The sequence below is a fragment of the Labrus mixtus genome, chromosome 18 (genome assembly GCF_963584025.1).
Source record: "Labrus mixtus chromosome 18, fLabMix1.1, whole genome shotgun sequence".
Taxonomy (NCBI): Eukaryota; Metazoa; Chordata; class Actinopteri; order Labriformes; family Labridae; genus Labrus; species Labrus mixtus.
The window spans coordinates 22,895,265-22,913,800 of record NC_083629.1 but is presented as its reverse complement, the minus strand read 5'-3'; the positions used below and the strand labels follow the sequence as shown (position 1 = coordinate 22,913,800).

Below are 18,536 nucleotides of genomic sequence, written 5' to 3'. Positions count from 1 at the left end.
ATATGAGAATTTTCACTGAAAAGCTAAAAATGTGATCACAGCATGACACCTTCATTTAATGCCGGTGGCTCATGTTGTTCTCTAATCTTAAGCCCTTTTCTCACATGAACTCCTGACTTTCTCCTGATAATTTCAGGACATTCAGTCCCTGATATGTTTCAGAATCTCCTTTCACTCATTTACGCCACAGAGGGAGATTATCCATAACCCTTTTTAACTTTGCCAGTTTGCTACAGAACCGTGAAATCAGCGCTACCTTCACTAGACCTCTGTACTTTTACATTGAGTCAGTCAGTAGGGTTACATGGCGCTAGATATTCAAATTTCTGATCGTATCAGACACTGTTTGGACTTTTAAAATGCATAAAAACATCTTAGTCCGACCTACATCGGACCAAAATTGGACCATAACGGACATCTCATAATCGGAGAAGAACACCTGGATAAGTCGTTCATAGTCTGCAAACTAACGGCGTGTAAACTCAGCCGTCGTATCGTAATCGGATTTTGCGTTCTGCGCACGCTCGAGAATTACCGCCGGGGCTTTTCACCCTGGAAGTGGAAGGAGACGACGTCATAAATGGTAGCGTTGTTACCGGAAACGGCGTCCTTCTGCTGTTATCGCCGCAGCCAAACGATCCGCTGTTCTTCTAATGTGAATTATTAAAATGTAAATAATGCACAAAATGTACGTAGCTGTAGCGTCGTCCATCTCCTCGTACGCCATCTTTGTTTGAATGCTGCCAGATAGTTTGTTGTCGCTGTGACGTTTAGGTCAACTGGAAGTGGCTCTGTAACCACTTGTTGAAAAGGGGTACAGCGCCACATAGCGTAGCGGAGTCAGCCATGCTCCGGCCATTTATACGATTCTCTGATCGGCAGTGACGGCTGTCCGTTCGAGTAGCAAAGCGGTATACGGCTTAATCCTATCGAGTTATCCCGTGTAAACGCACTGAGTAACAGTGTAATATTGGTGTCCCAGTGTCTGATTATTCATTTCGTTAACGTTTTGCTGAAACATGAGAGTCACATGTGCAAACACAGCAGGAGCTTCACATACACACTCAGACATGCGCACACACAGCTCCGCTTCCTCTTGCTGATTTACACTCAGTACGTTTACATGCAGTTAAGTTGAGCTCAGTTATGGCTCGATTAGGTCATTTAATTTGACTACTGTCTTGTCCCGGCGTTCAAACACTGAGGGACAATGGATTTAATGTGACTCTGCAACTTGCCCCTTATCGCCTAGTTACTGTTTGACCTTCTTCCAGTTGACCTAAAATGCAACATACCGAGGCGATTAGTCAAATTGCCATTCTGCATTTTCCTTCCATCCATGCACTTCAATATATTTATGCACTTCAGCTGACACAACAGAAGCCTCGTCTCCTCGTCAGTGGTTTGAAAAATCCCGCTCTAGCCCTCGCCATGTTCATACCGTCGCCTTGATTCTTCCAGGTTTTATCTCTCGATGCATTTCTGCTTTACGACTGTCTACAATGAACTCTTGTCTTATTAGTCTTTCTTTAAATGTCGCTGATGACCACGGTTGGTATTTTCCTACTACCTCTGTTTCTCTGTTAGGAGGCTGTTCTACTCAGAGCAGAATGTAGATGGGGGTTTTGTGGATTCAGCTGATTGTGGTGGATATGGGAGAGGCAGGAGGGGCAAGGAGGGAGGGGGTATCATGGCCCCCTCCAAGCTCAATCTTTGAAGTATTAAGTGGACAGAGTACCTTGTCATTAGGGCCGAAGCCTTTCATCTGTACGCTCGAGTGTGTGTGGAGTATTTGTGGACATTGTTAGCAGAGGGCAGGGCGCTGGAGGAAGAGAGAGAGAGAGGCTGTCATTTTAAAGTCTCGCAGGAAAAGGGAACAAGAAAGACAAAACTCCTATGTAATCAGTGGTTGATGTTTTTAGTTCTGAGGAAGTGCTGACTCCATACTACCTTTCATGGATGGACATGTTTTTTTTCTTCTCCTTTTTTAAAAATCCTCAGTTTGTGAAGTTTGTCCACAAACCCAAACACACAACCAATAAATATTTATCATAAATGAAGATGTTTTCATTTATAAGTGAGAAGAGAGGAATCCACTTGAGTTGTCCTGCTGTCTCCGTTAAAAAAAACTATTAAATCTGGGATCATTAATTAATCTTTCACACTTAAATATAATATAAATCAAGTCTATCCTCTGAAAATAACTCTGTGAGTCATGACTGTCTACAATGGGTGTAACACCCGAGTCCCACTGTCTGTGATGTTTTCAGAGTTTTCAGAGTCCTATCTTCACTTTGTTTACATCGCCCGGACGGCCGGCTGACTCCTCCCCTCATGTATAAAAGTTGTTTAATTGAGGGACTAGAGAAAAGAAGAATAACATACTGTACTCACTGCTTAACTGTGTTTCTAGATCACGCTCATTTCAGGTAAATTTACATGCAGTGTGAAGATACGAGCATAATAAAGATCGCTAGCATTAGCATGCTAACACAACAATGCAGCGCGAGTTGTTTTGGTTCCATGCTGGAGCTCAAGGGCGACATCTGCTGGATCAAAAAATCACATATAAAGCCTTTAAGGGTATAATATGTGACATTTTAAACATTAATATTTTTATATATCTTAACTAAATATATCAGCAAGTAATGCATTTATTTTTTATACATCTATTTTTGCCTTTACTGGAGAGACATTAGAAGTCTGAAATCAGGTAGAGAGGGGACGGGGATCACATGCAGGACAGGAGCCACAGGGTCAGATTCGAACCCAGGCTGCCAGCTTTAATTGGACTGCAGCCTCTGAACATGGGGCGTGCAAGCTAACCACTCAGCCACCGGCGCCCAGAGTAATGCATTTCTAACACGAGTGAAGTCAAACTCCCTCTGAGCTTGTTGTTCTCACATTTGTTAACTTCTGAAGGTTTCTTCATAAACTGCGTCTCTCATTTTGAAAACGCTGCAGTCGTTGAAAAAGTGACAGCCGTGCACTCCTTGTTAAACTCGTTTCTGTCGTTCGCCCTGTTTTACCTCGCTCCCTCATCGATGTCCTGTCCTGAGTAATGGCATTTTCATTAACTTGTGCCATCAGAGGAGAAACGGAGAGCTGAGATCAGCCGGGCCTGGCCGGCAGGAGGAACGTGACTCCGGCACCTCCGGGTGACTTTGTCACATCCGTCTATAGGCGAGGTCTTCGGGGAGCCCCGCCTCGCACCATTAGAGGCAGCATTGATTGAAGCACACTGTTTTCAGCGGAGCACTTAGTTCAATCAATGACGTTTTGCCCTGACCTTAACTACCTCAGCGAGCACAGCGCCCCGGCTCTCGTCAAACCATTCTGCCGCTTTTATTGCCTGAAAACGCCGGGGAGAAAAAGGACGTTTGAAGTGTGTGAAACTGGAGATTTTAGCGAGGCCTTTTGCTCTTCGACGCATTCGTTTCTTTTTTAAGATCTAAAATTGGTTTCACACTATGTTCTGTCGCTGTTTTACAGGTTTTAGTCGGGGGTTAAGGAAACCGGCTTTGAATCCCAGATAAGAAGTGTGTGTTCTAAAATGTTTCAACCATCCGTCCTCCTCGCTAACAGCACAATTACTGCAGTAAGTGGACGCTCTCGGGCTTTTTGGAGGCGTGGTAGAAGCTCTCTGACAGACCTGCGTTCTGACGGCAGCTCTGCTGAGTCAATTATATTCTTTCAAATGAGCAGCATCTGTCTCATCTCCCTGCGTCCACAGAGGAGTCGTCCACCGATGAAAGAGTATGCAAAGTCTCATCCTGTGTCTCAGCAGCATCACACTTTACCTCCTCAGCAGTAACATCTGTGGAGAAAAGAGCTACAAGGCCCTTTGTGTTTCTCTTATAGGCATGTTAATGAGGGCAGAAGCAGGAGGTCACAGCAAACACCAATGTTTTCAGCTCGGAGAGGAACAAACACCAAAGTGAAAATGTCGAGTTCAAGACATTTTTTTGGTACAGATGTTTCCTTTGTCTTTAAATCTTCTGGTCAACAAGTATTTGGTTTTAAACAGAGATTCTTCAAAAACAGAAAACGTTACAGACATTTTTTTACCATCCTACCACATTTGATCAGGGTTTAAATTTCATGTAAAATAAATGCTGTAAGCTGGACCGAATGAGCGATGATTTTTCAAGGACGATCTGAGTTGTGAAAGTCGATAAAGACATGAAGCAGGGACACATTTATTGTACACCTTTTTTTATAAGGGACATTTAAAATCTTTGAACCACACCAACCAGATAAAGAGGAAAGACTGCACTTCACATCACGGCAGAAATGCTGCTTTGTCATTTCTTTTGACACAGTTTTCTGTAATGTTGAGGAGCTCTTTGCACTATTCTCCATCTTCTAGATTTATACGATTAAAGTTAGATCTGATAGAAATGTATGAATACTACCAATAATATCAAAGTCAGACGGCTATTATCTCAGCTTGTGTTTTTGTTGTCATATAAAGAACCCGACTGGAAGATGTCTCCTTTTCATTTCAATGGCACAGCACAAAAAAAAGCTAATCTTAGAGGAATCAAAACGGATTAATACAAATGGTAAGAACTCGTTTTTCAATCATCTTCAATCTTGACAAACATCTCTTTTCTAATGACTGTCCACAGACTATGTGTGTTTGATAACTGGGGCAGTTTTTAACAAGGTTGAGCGGCGGTGCTTTATTCACTTCTCTTAATACATTTATTCCATTACTGCGGTAACTTCATCGAGTCTTGACGTCTGTGACTCAAAGTCTCTAAATTGGATGAATTAGTTTGCCACTTAAACCACCAGAAAAAAAAACACCAACTTGTAGTTTTTATATCCTACTTTTTGTATGTAGAGACAAACTCAGTTGAACCGTTAATGGTCAGCCGTCGAGGTGCTAGTTGGCAGATTTTCTGTTTCCTTCAGACTTCCATTCTAGTTTTGTTCCCCTCCTTGTTACCAATCTTTATACTAAGCTATGAAGCTTCTTCCTAAAGTTTCATAAACACAGAACACTCATCATCATCAGAGAGGGATCCATCTTCATCTCTAACAGATCCCAAAGTCTCTAGTTAATCCTTCATGTTAAAACAGAGGTTACCCAGGGTGTTGAAATGATGTTTAATGGGTTGTTTTGATCAGCTGTGTCAAGGTTTTTGCTTTTCACCTTGTGGAGAGATGCGAGGAGGCGTGAATTCACAATTGTCACAAGTCATGCTGGACGATGTAGTTTTTGCTTACCGTCACATTAGCAGCCGGTGAAGTGAGACAAGAGTTTGTGTTGAGAAACTAAATCTCAGAGTGGATTGTAAAGCTGCACTTGCATGAAGATATCTGTTCATAGACATTCATTAAAGCTAAGTTGTTAAAAGATGAGCCAATGGGAGCCGGTTTAGATCGTTTGGTAGAGCAGGCGTTCCATGTACGGAGGCGTTTCTCACTGGTCTAAGGTTCAACTATCAATCCCACGCCGTGCAGTGCATGCCATCCCCCACTGTCTCTCTACATTTCCTGTATATCTATATCTATACTTTTAAATAAAGGCCAAAAACCCTCCAAAACAACACATCAAGTGCTATTATTCAGGACTAGAAATCATTATGGGGATTCTCACTGGTTCAGTTTGATTTAGTGTGTTTGGTAGCTGAGATGAAGGGCCAATCTTAGCACCTGTCAAATGAATATTTCATCAAGTGGTGTTGTTCAATCATCGGTTTTGTGGGACAGTAAAGATTAAGCGTATTGTCCCTTTAATTGCTAATGACTGTTTACTAATTTATGCAGCTAATCCATTCACAAAGTTACCCATTTTACCCGTCCACTCGTTTCCTCTGTACTGTGGAGACAGCTGGGCAGGCCTGTGTGTGTGTGTGTGTGTCAGTGTGTGTGAGAGGAAGGGGTGTTTACAGTGCCCGGGGCGGTACAGTAGAGCTTGATGGACATATGGCCGGATGGACTCGACCTCTCAGAGGAGGCGAGCGGCTAGATGTGAAGGCAGACGGACAGACAGGCGATGACAGCGCAGGGAGGAAGGCGTCAGTGAGACACAACAGAAACGCAGGGAGAAGAACAAACATCTAATGTTTATTTCAAGCTCAGGCTGCTCTCTGCGGACGTCCAATCATACGCTTTCAGTGAGTCAGTGCAAGCTAAGCTACCTCAGCAGCAGTGTGGTGCGGAATATAAAATCAGGCTGTGAGAAAGTGTGTGTGTGTGTGTGTGTGTGTGTGTGTGAGAGCAGCAGTTCGCAGTCAGTCTCTCTGGTGAGATGACTGTAGCGGCCCGTCACAGCGGCCGGCTGTGATTGGAGCTGATGTGTGTCTTCTGGCCCCGAGGAGGGAAAGGAAAGCCGTCTCGTCTGCCGCCGCCAGCCTGACGGGAGATGACAGCTACCGTTTAGCAGGCAGGCAAAGGCAGGAAACCGCTGGCTGTTACGTCACAGCACATTTCACTGTTTCAGTCCCCCTCTTCCCTCCTCACACAGCGGGATCAGGACTGGGGATTTTAGTAAGGGGTTCCACCCCGGTCAGGGGGATTAACTCCAAATGTACAGAAAGTACGAGTAGATTTTTGTGGGAAAAAATCACTTCTTAATCACCCTGTGGTCTGACAGCCATGTGACGTGTTTTGATTAGTTTTTTTCTAAGTATTAAAACAGCCAAAGAATAATCTTCCACCGCAGACTTCTAGTGGGTTATATATCATTTTGAGTCACAGAATCTAAACCAATCAGAAGCCGTGTAGAGTCGCTCTCCTTGACTTGAAGAGTCGACAATATTTGTTGATGTGACTTGTAGACTTTGGCTGCCATGGTAACAGTGATGCAACATGTTCTGCAACCGCCGCAGAAGATGTGATTGATCAGCAGTTTCTTCTTTTGTTTCTCCTCAAGCTGCTGAAGGTTGTTGTTAGTCTATTCATCCAACAAAGACCCTTAAGAACCCTCCCCTGTGCTCACTGCAGATCATACACACTCTCAAATAGAAGCTACCTGAATGTTACTTTGTACTATAAGTAAGTCATACCCAACGTCATTCTGATACATAAACAAACATTTCTCCGCTCTCCAATAATGCCAAAAATGTCGGTATGATGGAAGCAGCTTAAACTCCTTGGATGAAGAATGACTGTGATCAGCCAGGATTGACTGGATCCTCTTGAATACTTTATACAGGTGTGATAGATCAGAGAGTGACAAACCTGTAAGACTTTTAACAAACACCTGGAATCCAGCAACTTAAGGCCAGATGTTTATGTTCCCCTTATAGATAATCCTGATTAATGAAACATCTTTGGTTTACAATACAATACTTAATTTGTTCGTCACTGTCTGACCTATCAGACATGTATAAAGTATCTCTGGTTTGACCATCATATCTTGAAAAATAACGCTTAAAAGAAAGCATTTGTTCATTGTTAAATAACAGCGAAATAAGAACTCGCTTGTTCATCACTTTAAATTTAGCATCTTTGAATCTAGTGAAGAAAATATCCTCTGTTTAGACATTCAGTGGCTCTCATCCAGAGAAAACTGGATCCAGAACTTGTTTACAGTTTAACAAACTAGATGAGAGCAAGAGTGAAAGCCAGAGTGACCAGAAAATAAATATTGATGTCTGTAATGGCACCGTGAGTCATGGAGCAATTTCACCAGAGAGAATAGAGAAGCATGCATCAAAAACTGTCACAACCACAGAAACTACTTTGCTCAAAATGACCACACAGATGTCAGGTCTTTACAAATGGAAGTGTTTCTCTGAAGTCTGTTTTTTGGTTCCTTCTTTCCTCAAATTTAAACTCTTTAAAGATTTACATTTTTTTGACCTTGGAAAGCGCTTACCTCCACACGTTCACATGAGAAGTTTTAACAAAGCTTTTAGTTGTTTTAAAGGAGACATATTATGAAAAATCCACTTTGTCAGTGTTTTTGAACATATATTTGGGTAACCTGAGTGTCTACCGACCCACAAAATATGAAATAAATCCATCCAGTCCTTTGTTTGTGGTCTGCATAAGTCTTACAACACAGAGAAAAATGCTCTGTTTCAAATTTGCTCTCCTTGTGATGTCACAGTGGGATTCTAGTAAAAAAAAAAAAAAAAAAAAATCCCCTCCCCTCCCCTGGTATCTCCACCCATGGACTCTTGCACAAACTTTTGTGCAGGTCTGCCATTTATTCTCACTACAGAGGAGTGATGTCTACGGGGAAAACTCAGAGGGGGGTCATAGCATTTAAAGAGACACACACACCAAAACGGAGCGTTCTGAGAGAGCTGGTTTATGCAGGGTCACAAACCTCCTCTGGTGCTTGATTCATGTTATATTTTGACCAAAGCACAGCACAGATGTTTCATTTAGAGCACAGGGGGACTGTTTGAAAAGATGGAGGAGGGGGATAATATGTCCTCTTTAACACAAATAACAACGAACTGTACATGTTACACATCATTTCTAACATTTGAAGGACCTTCTTGGACTTCTCAGTTTTGACTTGAAGGTTGAGAAGGGCACTGTGTTCCTGGCCTTGTAGAGATCTAAAGGAAGATGGCGTGATATGATCAAAAGCTCCAGAGCGGGAAGTAATAGACCTTGTGGAAAGATCGTTCGACAACTGCTATTTGGAAGGTCAAGAACCAATCAACTTAAAGCTTCAAGGAATGTCAATTGAGGAAACTGAGACGGAGAAGAGCTTCTGCATGAAACACTTTTATCTCCTGGGTGTGTTTACCTCATAAAGATCTAAATAAGATCGTGACATGGGACTAAAAGCTTCAGAAAGGTTACTGAATGACCTCGTGGTTAGATTAGCCGTTTCGGGACTGAAGGAAGTCTTTGGTATTTGCCGGACTCTGTCTCTTCTTCCTCTTCAGCTTCTGTACAAACTGTAATGATTGTAGTTCTTGAACACCATCTATGTGAACTTTTTGTATTATGTACATCAGAGTAGGTACTCTTCAAGACAACCTTAAGTGATAAAGGGAAGCTAGTTATCCCAGACTTTAGGGTACGCTGCTCAGCTAAACAAACAAAAGCTAATTGAAGAGTTGAAATACGACCTAAAATCGACTCATGATTCGATATCATCCAAGCGATACTAGTCAGGACGAGGATTTATTTCCCTAATGATATTCTGTTCCGACCCTTTTTGCAACTGAAGAGATTGTTTTAAATTAATTTTATACCTAACTTGAATAAAAACTTTAAAACTTGAGGTCAAGAGCGGAAAACTTTGTAGAAAGTTCCCTCAGAAAAGACTTGTTCCTCACCCTATTATACGTAATAACAACTTTAATTTGATACTACCTTTAAAAACACGAGTTTACAAAGTGCGTTGACATACATACAAGCTAAAGCGAACATTAGAAGAACCAAAACAACACCAAGATGACCGAGACAACACAAGAACCCATACATCAAAAAACACAACCAGCGTAATTAAAGCAAACATCACAAGATCATAAAACGCCTCAGAAGAACCCAACAACATGAAATGAGACCAGGAGGACCGGATGATGTAAGCAGCTAGACGAGATGGAAACATTCAAAGGGAGAAGAGAGTCATTGCTGGAGGTCTTAAAACATCACAGGCAGATGATGTTCAACAGTAGAAGGAGATCTGAGGGTGGATTTCATCGGTCATTCATGGTCTCATGTTCTTGTTGCTTTTGATAGAAAGTTTATAAATATTTTCCTGCACATGTGAAAGTGGTTCGATATTTTAAAAACACAGAAAACTGATTCATCAAGGCATCATTTTTGCTAAGATTCATGTGGGGGTCGTCTGGCATTTCAGATCTTTCATTTCCATGAACAACAATGAAGACATTAACCAGTTCTCGTTTTGATGACGGCATTATGGAAATGCTTCAGCTGTAATGGACCAGAGAGTCTCCGTTAGTTTATCATAAATAGAAGTCTTTGATGGATAAGACGTTGTAGTTTCACTTAGTGCTGATGGTGATTTATTCATACTGTTCTTTTCATATCAAATGACTTTCTGTTTTGGAAATAGATATGAATAATGAAGCAGGAGAAATTGACAGGACTCTTTGATCAAAGACATTTATTGAAAAATATGGAAAACATAGCTCCCACTGCTGAAAAGTTCTGTCTCTTTCAATTCAGACATCATGAGAGGACCCAGAGTCATGGCAGCCTCAGAGTGGCAGAGCGAAGAATAACAATACAGCAGGACATAACAATGGAAACCAAAGTGACGTAATGTTGACTTAGCCAGTTCAATCAACGCTGTGTATTGACAGATCAGCTACTCCAGGTCTTTCTGTCTTTTCTATCTTGTTTCTTTATTTTCCTTTAATTGCCTAGTAGTCGGAAAGATCAGGGCTATGTGAGAAAAACCTCAATGAACATGAAACATTTTCTTCTTGTACAGAACAACACACAACTAGGGAGGTGATTAAATTCAGATTTTAGGACGTGAGTGTGTCTTTCAATCATCTCTTGCCAACATCAAGATTGCTTTCTTTAAAGCAACCAACTAAACATTGAAGTTTCTGTTCTCTTTGGAGTCACCTGCAGGGATTAATTTGTAAATGAAAGTGGGTTTTGATGATTTGTTCCTAACACTACTAAAGAATAAAGAGGCATGAACAAACAGCTTAGTGCTCCACAAACAAGTGTGATGAGGAGAAGTCTGTTGTGTTAGCTCTGGTGGATCAACCACTGCTGGGTGATGGAAAGATGAAACGAACTGTGAGCCACTTGTGTTCTTTTCCCCAAAGTCTCCATGGACACCCAGTTGATAATGGTGCCTTTATACAGTCGGCCATATTTTACTATCTCTCACTGGCTTTGTGCACATATAAAACACTGGCATGGAGTTTAATGGATGTTCCCGATGGACTGGTTTGCTAGTTTCTCATTTGATGCCTCTATATTTGAAGTTTTTTTCAGGTTAAACTTCGGTCTCAAAGATCTTCATTTAAATAAAATCCCTGTTATGTCACTACCTGTTGCAGATAAAAAGGTAGTTTGACTGTATATGGATGGACGGACGTCATTGATACTGGATAATTTGTGGAATTCGCAGTTTGGGATCAATGAAGTCCATCCGTCCATCCATCTAGAGGTTCAGTGTCTTACCCGAGGACAGCTCAACATGTGGCTGCAGGAGCTGGAGATCGAACCCCTGAGCTTCCGATTGAGCGGCAACCAAGTACCGCTGAGCCCATAGCTCAACCCGTCCATCATCCAACGGTCTGTTAATCGATCCATCTGATTGTCCGTCGTCCAACTTTATCCATCCATCCATTTGCCCGTGCATTCATCCATCCCTCCCTCCCTCAAATCATTCATCCATGCATCCATCAAACCATTCATCCCTTCCTTCGTCCATCCATTCATGCCTCCATCTTTTCAACCGTGCATCCATAAAAAACCATACCTTGAGCCAACCCTCGGCCCGTCTATCCGTCTATCCATTGTTGTACCACCTCTCATCCTGACACAGGTAGTGAAATAAAAGACATTTCTTTAAGTGTTTGAGACACAACTTTAACTTAAACAAAATATTTGTACCAGTACTGATAAAAGCTGTTAAATCATTCTAAAACCTGGCAGTCTGTGCATTCATACAGGAAGCCAAAGTCATGAAAAATGTTTAAATATTGCATTATGGAAGGGTTGGAGAGTTTATTTCCTCAAACTGTAAGAAAAGATCATGTGGTACAATTATTGAAAGTACTCACTCAGTGTTTAATGGCTACTTTCCCACAATAGGAAAGAGGCTCTCCATGAGGAATAGAAATAATCACAGTGTCAAAGTGACCCTGTGGTCGAGGACACGCTCCAGGTGACCTCAATGATCCAACCAGGTACATTTGTTGGATGTCATCCAAATGCCAAAAACTCTCCCCGCTGCTCGGACAATGAGAACAAATTACCTCATTAGAATATCGTAAATGTCATCTCGGGTATGAAAGGGAATAAAATGTCAGCCATATTCAATAATTTAATATTGTCACTTCCTATTAAGTGCATCAATAAAACGCCAGCTTGGTGTGCAGTGTATTCGACAAACTTAACAAGTATTCACTTGGACAATATCACAGCTATTAAATCAGCTCTCAGAGTTTGTGTCTCTGCTTCGATGTTATGTTAACAGGCATGTGGGTCTCGTAAAAAAAATGATATCTTTAAAAAAAAATTAGGATCAAAATTGCAGAACTCCATTTTTTACTTTCCTACTTGTCCTTCAATATACTGTTAATATTTCTCAAACAGAAGGAGAAATAGTTCATTTTGAGGAGGCTATTTTAAACTGCGGAGCAAAAGACATTTAGTGAGTATCTGGTGCAGCAGTGTGGTGGATATGGGACTGAAGTGTTGCAATGTGGTATTGAAGGACACTTCAGCCAAGATTTGGACAACAATGGAGCTCTATGACCCAAAGGTATATCAGGCTTCATAGACACATTACATGTTGTTGTTTTAAGGCTAGTTCCTTGTTTGTTTCGGACCTTTAATGAGATTTTTTGATTAGAAAAGTACTCAAAATAGTAGTTTAAAAAGACTAGATAATAAGGTTGTAAAGCCTTGGTGGATCTTCTGGTGAGTTAATGATGTATTGTGTCATTTTTGAGCATTGCACTTACATATAAACAAGTGGGATACAGACTGCCTCCAGGACTCCTTTTGTCAAGCAGCTCTTACACGCATATATCTCCTCGCTCCCCATTCTGTGTTCAGGCATGGAGGAGGAGGAGCAGGTGGTTGAGTGGGCGTACACACCAGTCTGGGCTCCTCCAAGGTCGGGGAGGTCAGTTTTTAATGGGCTTGCCCGGACCGCCCGTGTCAGCGAGAATCTAGCGCTCTATTTATTGCCTCGGCCGGCTGGTTATTTCTCCGGGGCAGAGCTGGCACCGAGCCTTATTACCTCATACTACTGCAGGGAAGGACTTTCACACCAGGAGCCGTCTGTCCCTCTATTACTTTTGTTTTCTAACACGTGAGGCACTTCACCAACAACCTGATGTATAGACGTCTCGCTACAACATGAGATGTAGAGGGAACAATTTCATATCCTGGCTGCAGAATAAACCGGTCTTTTCTGTTTAACATCTCATTTCTTTCAGCCAGAGGTATTGCTGCAATGACGCTAATTCAACATTCAAAGTCTTGATTGTCCTTATGCAGAAGCAATAAAACTGCAAAGCATCTTGCTGAGCTGTGCAGTAATTATATAAATATCCGCAGAGTCCCTCTGCACCTTTAAGAAAAAGCTAAAGACCCAGCTCTTTCATGAATACCTACTAACTTAATGATGATGGTCTCCATATTATTGATGATGATGATGGTTGTGACGATGGTTTTTGTTTGATAACGACGACTTATAAGATGGTTTCTATACTGATTAGAGCTCTCAAGAACTGCCCTCAATGTTGTGCTTTGCCTCTGGTCACTTCCTGTCAGCACCTGTGTGTCCAATCAGACTCAAAGCTGATCGTTTGCTCTTACTGACATTGTTCCCTTTTTTCTAGATCCTTGCTTGTGTTGTTCTTACTCTCTGATGTACGTCGCTTTGGATAAAAGAGTCTGATAAGTGAATTGTAGAATAAATAAAGTATTAATGGATACAAACACTTAAAAGTCATTATTAGCCACGACTCTGCGTCCTCTCATAGTGTTTGAAACAGAACTTTTCAGCAGCAGGAGGTACGTTTTACCATATTTTCTAAGACAAAAATTGCACTGAAACAGAAGAAAAAAAATAAATATGAAAACGATCGACGGATGTTTGTACGCTGTGTAAAGAACAGAAAATTCTATTATGTCACTGCGAGAATTGTAGCAGCTAAATTTCGGGCTGTGATTTGGCGCAAATATACTTGACTTTATAAGTGTGCATATCATTTTACAGCATCTTAATCACAGATTAGTTTTGCCTCCAATGTTGTCATCCTGTAGTGTTTAAAAAGATTGTGAGAATCAATTTGCCAACAGATTAAACTGAACTAAACAACTTTATTTTCCAATTGTTCAAGTCACCAATCGAGTAATTAAAACCTGCATTTACTAATCCCAGTGCTCAACATTGTAGTACTCTCTTGTTCTTCTCTATCTGATGCATTGAATACACCTACTCTCTCTGTGACATCCTGACTGTAAAGGTTCATGCTCACCTTCAGGTGTGTGGGAGGAAATATCCAGAGGGGAGAGAAAACGCTGCACGCTCTTTGAACTAGTGATAAACTTTATTAGAGACACAATGACTTTCTGTCTTCAGACCTTCAACAGGTAAAGTTGACGAACAAAGAACATTTTCAGACCGATATAGCCAACATCATGAGCTGCCTGGAAATCTGCCCCACTGTCTGTTTGCATGAAGCTAGTAAGAAGGAACAACCAGCGATCTGAAATGGACATTGCAACATATGTTATGGACCAGAACTCCATTAAAGTCTTAATATGTGATTTTTCACACTTAAATATAATAGAAATCAAGTATATCCTCTGAAAATAACTCTGTGAGTCATGACTGTCTACAATGGGTGTAACACCCGAGTCCCACTGTCTGTGATGTTTTCAGAGTTTTCAGAGTCCTATCTTCACTTTGTTTACATCGCCCGGACGGCCGGCTGACTCCTCCCCTCGTGTATAAAAGTTGTTTAATTGAGGGACTAGAGAAAAGAAGAATAACATACTGTACTCACTGCTTAACTGTGTTTCTAGATCACGCTCATTTCAGGTAAATTTACATGCAGTGTGAAGATACGAGCATAATAAAGATCGCTAGCATTAGCATGCTAACACAACAATGCAGCGCGAGTTGTTTTGGTTTCATGCTGGTGCTCAAGGGCGACATCTGCTGGATCAAAAAATCACATATAAAACCTTTAACTATAGGTAGATCTTTGCACAGCAGCTGGCACAGTTTGGCCTACACCACAAATACCCTTTTAGATCAGTAGATTAACAAAGTACAACATTAAATTAGTCAAATTCAGTCACAGAATTAAAGAAAAGCCAAACAGCCTGCTCTGTGCATGCACTCAGGGAAGAAAAATATTTCTCTAAGACATTTCTTTGAGTTTTTTGGATTGGCATTTTTGTTGTTGTTATACTTGTTATTGATATTCTCATTATCCAGTTAAAAAAAATCCTTTGTATCTCGGTTTATGATAGCAGTACCACAGTGTGCTTTACTTGTATCACATCTCAAACATTCCTTTCTAGAAAACATTCACATGCCTCAGAGATCCAGTCTGTAGAAATATCTTTTTTGTACCTTCACAAATTCCTATCTGTCTTTTTTTTTTATCTCTTGATATCCCTCCTAAAAGCCTGAGAGCTGACAAATTGAAATATCTCCCTTCATGTCTCGCTCCCCCCCCCCCGCAGCCCTGTGGCCGAGCTGCGGTGCAGGTCGAGGGGGTTTTTGGGTATGTAGGAGAGGATCAGGATTGTTGCTGACATCAAGAGCTGTGAGTCTGGATAATGTGGGCGCCTTTTGAAGTGTGGATGATGGGTGATCCTGCAGCAGCGAGGCTACACAGCTCCATTCATCCTGCAGATCACACACACACACACACACACTCTTTGTTTTTGGGGAAGGAGGCTGCAGTGAGGAAGAGGAGGTGTGGAGGAGTCTGCACACTGACACTTCTTTAAATTTAGCCAGCATGACTTTATCCACTTTTATTTCTCCTCTCCTTTCTTCTTCTTCCTCTGCGTCCTCTCTCCTCGGATCAGGTCCCCAAATGAAACACAGCGCAGGATTAGAAGATCAGCGAACTCCTCTTAAGCCTCTAATTTCTGCCTCTTCCATCTTTTTTTTGTCTTTTCTCCTTGTCCTCTCGCTGTATTAGCTTCTTTTCTCTTTTGTGTCTCTTTCATATATATCCTCTGCTTTTAACTTTCTCTCACGTCTCTGTGCATCCTTTGTCTTCTCTCTCTTTCATCGTCAGCTGCTGTCTGCTCGTTCCTCCGCGTCGTCCCTCCTGCTGGTTTTTCTCCATCGGTCTCTTTGTCTCTCAATCTCCTACCTATCTCCTTTAATCTTTCCTGCTCAGCCTCTCTTTGTCTCTCTCTCTCTGCCTGTTTTTCTCACTTTTTCTCTCCTCACTGACTCTCTCTCTCTCTGGCCTTTTTATTCTGCTGTTTGCGATTTGTCTTTCTGTCTCTGAAAAGGACAAAGCTTGTAATTCTCTATTTTTCTTTTTGTCATCAAATGCCGTGAAAAGACCAAAACCTTCTGTTCTTGTTCGCCTGACAAAACGAGAAGATGATGGCTGATGTGTAACTCCAATTGACTAAAACTTTTAAAGCCTCCTCGACAGCGCCGTTTGGAAACTCCACCGTCGCCATACATTCGCCAAGGCCTAAAATCAGCGTCCTGTTGCCTAATGGTTTCTGAAATATATATATATTTGTGTTTTATTAGATGCTGTAAGTGTGTGAGATGCTGTCCTGAGTATGAACCAATAAGACGGGGTTTAAGAAGTCAGAGAGTCTTTTGAGACGGGATTATAGTTTTGGTCTTTTTTTTTTTTTCTTCTGGGATTTGTGGACAGAAAGAACAGCAGCTTTATCCTGTAATATCTCTATCTCTTACTTTCTATGTTTGGCTCAATCTGTCACCCACCAGCTCTCTCCCCCCCCCTCCTCCTCCTCTCGCTCTTTTAAATCTCTTGTTCTCTCCCTCCCTCGCCGCCTTCAAAAGGCTATCTTCTTTTTCACCTTCGTTCCTGCAGGGCACATTTTCTCTGCTTCTTTGTCTTCTTCTTTCTTCTTCTTTGGTATTAGAGGGTGTCTGCAGAGAAGCGTCTTGTTCTCCCAACCACATCAGACAGGCTAGCCGCCGCCTGTGACACACTGATGTGTTTGAGGAAGGGTATTTTGGGGTATTTCTGAAGCAGTAGAGGAGGGGTGGAGGGGTAAATCTGGGGTCGGGTTACCTGTGTGTGTGAGGACCAGGAGAGAGAAAGGTGATCACAGCTTGAGGCGTCAGCAGTGGTGCATTTCCCCTCAGATGGATCAGACTGCTGCTACAGCGTCTTCCTCTTGTTTCTGACTCGATTAATCTCCAGGCCGACAACTTTCACTGAAGGAAATTTAATTTGGCATCTTCTCAGACTGCCGCTGATCACGCTGCTGTGAGGAAATACAAGTTCACTCTCTGCGATGCCAGATGACGCAGCTTGCAGGTCTGATGAGTGAAGACAAGAGTTGGAAGAAGTACCAGTACAAGAAGAGTTCTGTTAAAACTAGAGAAACAATAATCAGCTTCTGTACGCTGCCTGAAGGAGACAATACGACATTTATGACCAGTTTCTCCCATTGTTAAACTGTGTTGGGTCCAGGTCCAGCCATTTATACTCCTCACACTACAGTGATTGGAAGGAAATTTTCATTTGGAATAAAGTAAGCAGCCCCTGCGCTCCAGCATGGTTCAACCCACAGCACAGTTGGAAGAGGTTAGCTTTGGCTCGGCATGGGTAATAGACATGATGTAACGTAACATAACTAAAAATCGCTGCCTTGCATTACCAAGAAATCCAGAAGTGTGAAATGGTCGTCCGTTTTGTTTTGCAGTGAAACCCCGGTTTAAGGCTGTAAGGCAATAATCTGTCTTCTTTCCCATGTTTTTAACAAAGAGTGGCACAAAAGATTCAGAGGCAGAGTCTTATTTTAGCTGGTTAGAAAGAGGAATGTCATCGGGGACGCACTGAAAGGATGCAAATAAATGTTTGGTTGCAGCTAGACGGGTTTACCTGTAAGTTTCTGTTGGACACTTTACTCTCCTGTGCTCCTGTCTTTTGAAATTTACGTGCAAAGGTTGATACTTGGCTCTTCAATCCACATTTAAAAGGAATGAAAGTCTTTCTAAAATATGAAATCTTGCAGAGGGGGAAACACAGACAACTTGCATCATTAGAGATCATCACTGACCGTCAAGAAATCTTCAAAATGTTGTTGTTTGGATTAAATAGGCACTGATATAACAGTTTTATTTTTGAGTGTTTTAAAGCCGTTTGTGAGCCAGGACAGATCGACTGTATGATTATTAGTCTGAGCCATTCCATCGTTTTAGTCACATATCACCCATCGCTCCCTCTCTCCCCTCCTATCAGGTCCTCGCTCCCTCTTTAAAATAATTCATTCTCTCATAATGAACTGTCTCTGAGGTTCGGGTCCTTCCCTCTCCTCCTCCTTCAGTGTGAGGTCGGAGGTTTCCTCCTGCAGGATTCTCTGTTGGAGAACAAAAGATCCTCAGACAAGAAAAAAGAAAAACATGTTTGGGGAACCCTGTGTTTTTTTTATTTTTTATTTCAGGCAGAGTTGATCATCTGTGTTACTGCGCGGCTGCCAAAAGACCTCGGGCTTCTGTCAGCCTGCACGGGAAGAGGAAACTCTTTCCTCACTGTGTTTCAGGTCATCAGGGAGCTGCTTTCGGTTTCTCAGTAGTTTTGTTACTGCGCTGCAAGTTGTGGCCAGTTTTCTCTCCTGCTAATGGGATGATGTAATCCATTTTGTGTAATTCAGAGTGACACAAAGTATTTTGGCCTTCAAGTGTTTCCACT

General features: G+C 41.8%; 1 protein-coding gene across 1 annotated transcript in view; it reads left to right on the top strand.

Moving 5' to 3' along the window:
• Window positions 1-18,536, top strand: part of LOC132992748 (transcription factor IIIB 90 kDa subunit-like) — a 119,713-nt gene that overhangs the window by 53,159 nt on the left and 48,018 nt on the right. The window lies entirely within an intron of this gene.